General features: G+C 38.6%; 1 pseudogene; it reads right to left on the bottom strand.

The window, feature by feature from the left end:
- Positions 1-551: 551 nt before the first annotated feature.
- Positions 552-1,443, bottom strand: LOC100055401 (ferritin light chain pseudogene; annotated as a pseudogene).
- Positions 1,444-7,759: the final 6,316 nt, after the last annotated feature.

The following is a 7,759-nucleotide window of genomic DNA, read 5'->3' on the forward strand; positions in this document are numbered from 1 at the left end:
AATGAAGCTTATACAAAAATGCTTATACAAGTCTACTCATTTTCTCTGGGTGGACCACATACTTGGCTCAAAGCTTTCTAGCAGGCAGTCAGAAAAGGAAACGTAGTTACATCACTTACCGTGTCCACAAAACAAAAGCAAACCAATTACCCAAGCAAAGCACTGTTATTCCTAATATTAAGACCAGAAAGAAATTCCTCGAGACGATTCATAAAGAAGTCAGTGTATGATGTAATAATCAGTGTTCTCAGTTGCAACCTAATGGGAGACACAAAGGTGAATTTCACAGGGCTCTTTCTTATTGTATTTAATATAGGCAGATGGCATCACATCAACTTGAAAATCAGGAAAAGCAATTTTATCATGAGTTTGGGGATGGGAGAGGCACAATATCATATAGTCAAGATACTCAGCTCTCTGCTCTGCTGGGCAAAACCAAAGATAACTTTTAGAACAATAGAGTTTAATCCAGTACCCAGAATGGCTTCAGATAACTTATGAAACCCCTAAAATTGAATGCAACATTTTATGAATAAATGTGTTTTTCTTGACAGAGAAAACATGGTTTATCTCAATGTACACAGGTGATTCGCAAAAGTTAGGAACAATTTCTTTAGAAAATCTAGAGAATTAGACTACAAATCCTTCATGCTATTCCGCATACTTTTTTTCCCCTCACAGCCTCTGCAAAAGAACCTTTTTTCCCTTCTACAAAAAGAACCTTTCTTTGTTTCTATTTGGTCCCACGGCTTGGGCGAGGGTTTCAGGGTGGTTAAAAAGTTGCCTCCTGGCTGGAGAAAGAGGCTCAGGCAGAAATCCCGATGGCAGGGGAATGCAGAGGAGTCGCTCAAAGGCTGCTGGGCTCTCGAAGCTCCTAGTTGTGCTTGTGGGTGAGCCTTCGGAAGAGAGATTCGCCCAGCCTGGCCTTGGGGCCTGTCAGCCTGCGGAGGTTGGTCAGGTGGTCGCCCATCTTCTTGATGACTTTCATCTTCTCCTCTAGGAAGTGGCTCTTCAGAAAGTCGCAGAGACGGGGGTCTGTGTTGACAGAACCCAGAGCATGCAGATCCAAAACGGCCTGGTTCAGGTTCTTCTCCAGGACGATGGCAGCCTCCATGGCAACCACGCTGCCACTCCACTCATCTGGGGACCGCTTCTGCCTGTCCTGGATGAGGGCGAAGCTGCTCCACTGGTTTTGGGACTTCAAGAGACGCTGGGCGCCCTCACGCTTCTCCTCAGCCACCTCGTGGAAGAAGTGGCCCAGGCCCTCCACAGTCACATTGCTGCCTTCGCAATAAAAGCCCAGACAGAGGTCGGTGTCGGAGGCCTGCACATGCAGGTTAACTAGGCGGTTGACAGCAGCCTCCACCTTGGCAGAATAAGTCTGGTGGATCCTGGTGCTCATGGGCGATCAGCAACAAGGAGTTCACCACCAAATATGGCGCCTCAGCGGGTCCCGGAAGCAGGGGAAAGCCAAGAAGACAGTGCCGGAAGTTGCCTAACAACAGTCTTTGTGGACCCCGCGGGCATTTCAGGAGCTAGAATGGCTCTTCTGAGCTGTCGGAAGTTGGGCCAAGGTGGCCAGGCCTTTATTCTCCCGCCTGGAGCAGTCACTGGACTGGGCCATCCCAGTGTTCGTGACACGTGTTACTCTACAATTGCTAATTTACTTCTCAGAATTTTTCTACTCAATGATAAAACTCCTGAGAATTGAGGCCATGCCTTATTTGGTGCTGTGTCACCAAAACCTAGCATACTACATGGGAATAAATACTGATTAAATAAAATAATGAAATGGGACAATAATTGTGGCTATTTGGATATTTGCGAACTTAAATACTATAATGAAAGGCTTCATTATGCATTTTCTTGAGCTGTGGGAAACTCCCAAACGATTAACCCATATATACATTATTTTATTTAATTAAGAGTACTTTTTTGAGAAGTAACAGGAGTCAGTATCAACTGATAATACTAAACAGTACTGGGCTAATCTTTAACAGTGTTTTGAATCTTTGGCAGATGAGATTCCGTATTAATAATTTATAAAGAGGATTAGGGCATTGGTGTGGGACGGAGCCAACTAATTTATGAAATATCACTCAGAATTCAAGTACTGAAAATTTTTGCTTAGATATGAGTATAAAGAACTATAATATGTCTATGTATAGCTCCTCAAAATAGTATCCATCTCCATCCAGCAGAGGGCACAGCTGTACATAATTATTGATGGAGAAATACTTTTAAAAGTAAACATTAATCTCACGGCCATACACTATCGTGACATATGTCATCACAAGCAAATGAGTGTAACTATACATCTAAAGTTCAGTAACGTATTGTTTGTAGACTGCATCGCCGACTCTGTTCTTTCACATTGTTTTTTAAGTTGTATCTTCAACAAGCTCAGGATTAGGTTAATCTCTAAATAATACTTTTAGTTTCAACTCGCTAAAATCATTTGAGCCCAAGATGTAAGAGTTTTTCGGAGTATAATTTCACCTATGGTATTTTTTCTGTTCTCACAGGATATTTTATAAGTTATGACACAGAAGTAAAGCACACCTATGTATACTGTGCAATATCCCCCTGATAGATTAAGAAAAAATCAGGTTAATAGTGGCCTCCCCCAATATTTTCAGATTTTGCTTGGCATGGATATTGTAAACAATGAACTCATATGGTGAAATGGACAAAGGCCTGTTTTAGGGCATGGGAGATCTGGCTTTGTCCCTTACTGGTTGTGTGACCTTGGACAAGTCAGTACTTCTCAGAGCCTCTCTATCTTCATCTGTTAATAGAGGAATAGTATTGCCCACTGGGGCCTCTTCACAAATGGACGATGTGTGATCGTGATGTAACAGCCGTGGACCTCTGCTCCTCAGATGCATGGGGTCATCTGTGCCATAGTACAGGAGTAAATGAAGCAGTGGCAGTGGTCATGAAGTATCCACCAGATGCTGGTGAGAAGGTGGACAGTTCCCTCTGTGAAGAATTTGACTGAATAAATCTTCAGGTTCCTGGGCAATTCAGAGCGGTGGAAGGAAGTAGGCTTCAAGTGAGAGGTTAGATTTCTGCTAATCTGGGGAAGAGGGCTTTGATTAGTGTTATGACCTTATTTTTACCACAACCTCATAAAGCAGGTCACTCTTCAGATTTGTTTCTTCCTTTACTTTAGATATATTTCTAATTCTATTTTGGGGAATTTATCCTTTGATAGTAATTCAAAACTATAAAAGGGCATAATAGCTATATATGTATAGATGTTTATTATAGTATTGTTTATGGATAATTAGTGAAATCGGAAGCAATTTAGCAACATGGAATATTATGCAGTCATCAAAATGAAAATTATGAATATGGTATAGGTGCATGGAAAGTAAGTCTGATAAGTATAGCAAAAGCAAATGAATTATGTGTCATGTTAATAACTATGTCAAAATCGAGAGCATATGTGGCTGGGAAAAAAACTGGCAAGAAAGATGAAATTGTAATAACCCGACATGTCAGAGAGTTAGTAGTCTCCTTCTGTATCTCACTGTCTCTGTGTATCTCTCTCTCCTTCCTAAATCATGTTATTGCTGTTATAGTAATATTTGAAGGACACAACACTTCTAAAGAGATTTTCATGCTTTGTTTGAAATACAGTAATGCCTAATGTGTCCAGCGTGTTAAGTGGCATGTTTAAATGACTTATGAATCTGATTTTTTCTGTTAAATTTTTTTAACCGATTAAAAGACTAAAAATTAAAAGATCATCTTTTTCTGATCCTTATTCCTTTAAACACAAAAAGAACAACAGCAAAACCATTTTGGGTAAAAATATTTCTAAAATGTCTTGCATACTTTCTGGCCTTCTCCAGCAGTTTCTTGAACTTATTCTTTTCTTTAGATCTCAGGCTTACCATAAGGAATGTCAGTTTCTCTCTCATACTTGAGGACAATGAAGTTCCCACGTGCAGTTCGAGTATAGGGCTATTTGCCTCTACACGGCATGTTCACATCTCCTCTGAGTTTTGATTCCTTGACTCTTGTCTTTACAGGTTTTCTTTTTTTGTTGTTTAGTCTTTTTCTCTCTTGCAGCCTATCAGATGTCATTTTCATGGTTGCCAGTGTCCCAGCTTTTGGCAGCCTCCCTTTACTAACCTCCCAACATGTTTGCTGCTTCTAACATGCATTGTTAGAAAATCACACAATTGAGTTTACTAGAATTATGTGCAGAGAGCTCTAAAGGGCTTTCAGTTTTATGTAAGTGTGTGGACAGTGGAGACATGGCCATATCTATTTTCGTGGCTCAGAGGTATTTTGGCTTATTTCTTAGCTCTTGGCTATTTCCTGGATACATTGAGGTCTCAGGGAAATGACCCAAGTGCAAGGGACATGCTGCTGCAGGGAAAGTAAAATACTGGCTCTCAGAAACAAAGCATAGTAGTAGTAAATCCAATCAATACCAACAAATCAATGGAAACTGAAAGCAGTATCAAGCAATCAATAGTCATCAAAAAACCCACGGTTGCATCTGTTCCATTCATTTCCCATGTCACTTCATCCTTGCCATTCATAGACTTCATCCTGGTCCAAATTTAGCTCCAGTTTAGAAATGAGTAATGGAACGAGGAAAAGCAGAAATTATACAAAACAAATTAGAGAATAATAATTTATGTGATTCAAGGGTCTTTTCCCTTGCCAACCAATAAATAGCATCTGTTTTGAACGTAAAAAGCATATTTTTGACATATAAAGCTGGTTGCTAGATGCCATGGAGGCTCAAAAGAAGTGGGCGTTTATGCTTCCTATCCTCGTTTTTTTTTTTTTTTTTTGGAAAAGAATTAACCGTAGGAGTGGACCATGTGTGCAATTAAAGTTGAATTAAATGTAATTAAATTACATATAACTCTCTGGGAATATAGGTGTTAGATAAATTCAGATATTTCTGATACCCAGAGCCAATGCTATTTTAGTTCTGGTGTCTAACGTAAAAATCCAATTCAACGTTAGTTATGGATGTGCAGGCACTCTTGTGAAGAGAGTTCTATCATAATTTATTGAACTCTGCCCGACTCTTAAAGGTATTTACGCACTTCCAGGGCTTGGGAAAACTTATTACACTTCCAAGCCTTCTGTTTATTCCAAAAAATACCCCCAAAATTGGCAATAACCACAAAACAAAATAAGCAAACCCACCTCCTAATCTTAAGAGTAGTGATTGAAAGATAACTTGTAATGGGACATAATTTTTGGTTTCTTTTGTTTAATTCTGAAGAACCTTTCAGATTCTATGGATGAGTGTGAGAAAAGTGACCTACATTTAGGTCAATGTATGAGAAGTGAACATCTTCTAAGAATCAATGCAAATTGCTGGACACATTTTTGTTCAATGTGGTTAGAAATGATCATCAGTACTGGAGAAATGATCAGAAAGTCCATACTGCTTTATTGCTTACCATGTGCAGGTGTAGACTTCCCAGAGAATGAAAGGAAGTAGATTTGGAGTGAATAGTAATGTTGTGTCTACATTAGACAAGATTTGCTGGTCATTGTGATAGAAAGCTAGTTGAGAAAATGGTTATCTTTTCCGTAGTTTGAAGGCTGTATTAATGAAAACCTGCAATGTCCTGGTGTCATCTGAATATATCACAAATTAGAAACTGGTGCATCTGTTGAATTCTGGATCATTCATGGTAGTACGGACAAAGTTAACTTTTAGAAAAATCACCTAATCAAACATATTTGGAATAATCTAAAATAAAGTGTTTAGAGCCCTGAAACAATTCCAAACCACATTTTAGCCAATAATTAAAAAAAACCTTCCATTACATTTTTATATTATGAAAAATTATGAAATAATCAGTATCTTTTCCATCTTTTTTTGCTCATTTTCTATTGGAAATGATGATGAGAGACAAGATGGAGAAGGCTTAAGAACTAGAGAATACTTTCTCTTCTGGCTATAGAATGCTATGAACATCTACAGATATGATGATCAGTAGCTCAATGAATATTGAGAATAATGTATGTACTCAATTTATTAGGTTTGGCTTTCTATTGAAACCAAATCTATTATTTCTAAATCATTTGGTTTTCTATTAAGCTAAACAAATGCAATCAATTTAATATGCATAATTGAGAAGACCCATAGAAAAAGAGTACTAGTTTAATTGTTTATAGCAGTGGGTCTTAGCTTTGGATTTATACTGGCAGCACTTGGAGAGCTTTTAAAAACTCCAAACCCAGGCCATATCCAAGAACAATTAAACTAGAATCTCTCGGGGCTGGAACTCAGATAGCAGTATTTCTTTTTTCAATTTTTATTTTTTTCGGACGTACATCATATTTCGAATTCTGTATACATTACATCATGTTCACCACCCGAAAACTAATTATAGTCCATCCCCTCCCATGTGACCCTAATCACCCCTTTTGCCCTCCCCCCTTCTCCCTTTCCCAATGGTAACCACCAGTCCAATCTCCAATGCTATGTGTTGTTTTTTTGTCGTTTTTATCTTCTACTTATGAGTGAGATCATATGGTATTGACTTTCTCCCTCTGACTTATTTCACTCAGCATAATACCCTCAAGATTCATCCATGTTGTCACAAATGGCCGGATTTCGTCATTTCTTATGGCTGAGTAGTAGTCCATTGTGTATAAATACCACATCTTCTTTATCCATTCGTCCCTTGATGGGCACCTAGGTTGTTTCCAAGTCTTGGCTATTGTGTATAATGCCGCAATGAACATAGGGGTGCAAGTATCTTTATGCCTTTGTGTTTTCAAGTTCTTTGGATAAATACCCAGCAGTGGGATAGCTGGATCATATGGTAGATCTATCCTTAATTTTCTGAGGATACTCCAAACTGCTTTCCATAGTGGCTGCACCATTTTGCACTGCCACCAGCAGTGAACAAGGGTTCCCTTCTCTCCACATCCTCTCCAACATTTGTTGTTTCCTGTCTTGTTAAGAATGAAAGTAGACCATTTCCTTACACCATGCACAAAAATCAACTCAAAATGGATTAAAGACTTGAATGTAAGACCCGAAACCATGAGACTTCTAGAAGAAAACATAGGCAGTACGCCCTATGACATTGGTCTGAGCAGCATATTTTCAAGTCCCATGTCTGACCGGGCAAGGGAAACAAAAGAAAAAATGAACAAATGGGACTACATCAAACTAAAAAGTTTCTGCACAGCAAAGGAAACCATCAACAAAACGAAAAGACAACCTAACAAGTGGGAGAAGATATTTGCAAACCACATATAAGGGGTTAATATCCAAAATATACAGAGAACTAATACAGCTCAACAACAAAAAACCAACAATCCAATTAGAAAATGGGCAAAAGATCTGAACAGAGATTTCTCCAAAGAAGATATACAGATGGCCAACAGGCATATGAAAAGATGCTCAACATCATTAGCTATCAGGGAAATGCAAATCAAAACTACAATGAGGTATCACCTCACTCCGGTCAGAATGGCTATAATTAACAAGACAGATAGCAGTATTTTTAAAGCTCACTAGGTGATTCTAATACGTAGCCAAGTTTGGGAAAGACTGTTTTATAGAATATCCCTCCTTACTCTTAGTTAAGCTTAAGTACGTTAGGGACTCTTTCTTTAACAATCTTTAACAGTCTATTTCTTTAACAGTCTTTAGGGACCATTTCTGTTTCTTTTGCTTCAAACAAAAGCAAATCACTCCAAAAGGATAATCTTATTTGTTTTCTTTTATTCCTTCTTTCTTTTTCTTTGCTCTTAG

This window comes from Equus caballus, chromosome X (genome assembly GCF_041296265.1).
Source record: "Equus caballus isolate H_3958 breed thoroughbred chromosome X, TB-T2T, whole genome shotgun sequence".
NCBI classification, from domain to species: domain Eukaryota; kingdom Metazoa; phylum Chordata; class Mammalia; order Perissodactyla; family Equidae; genus Equus; species Equus caballus.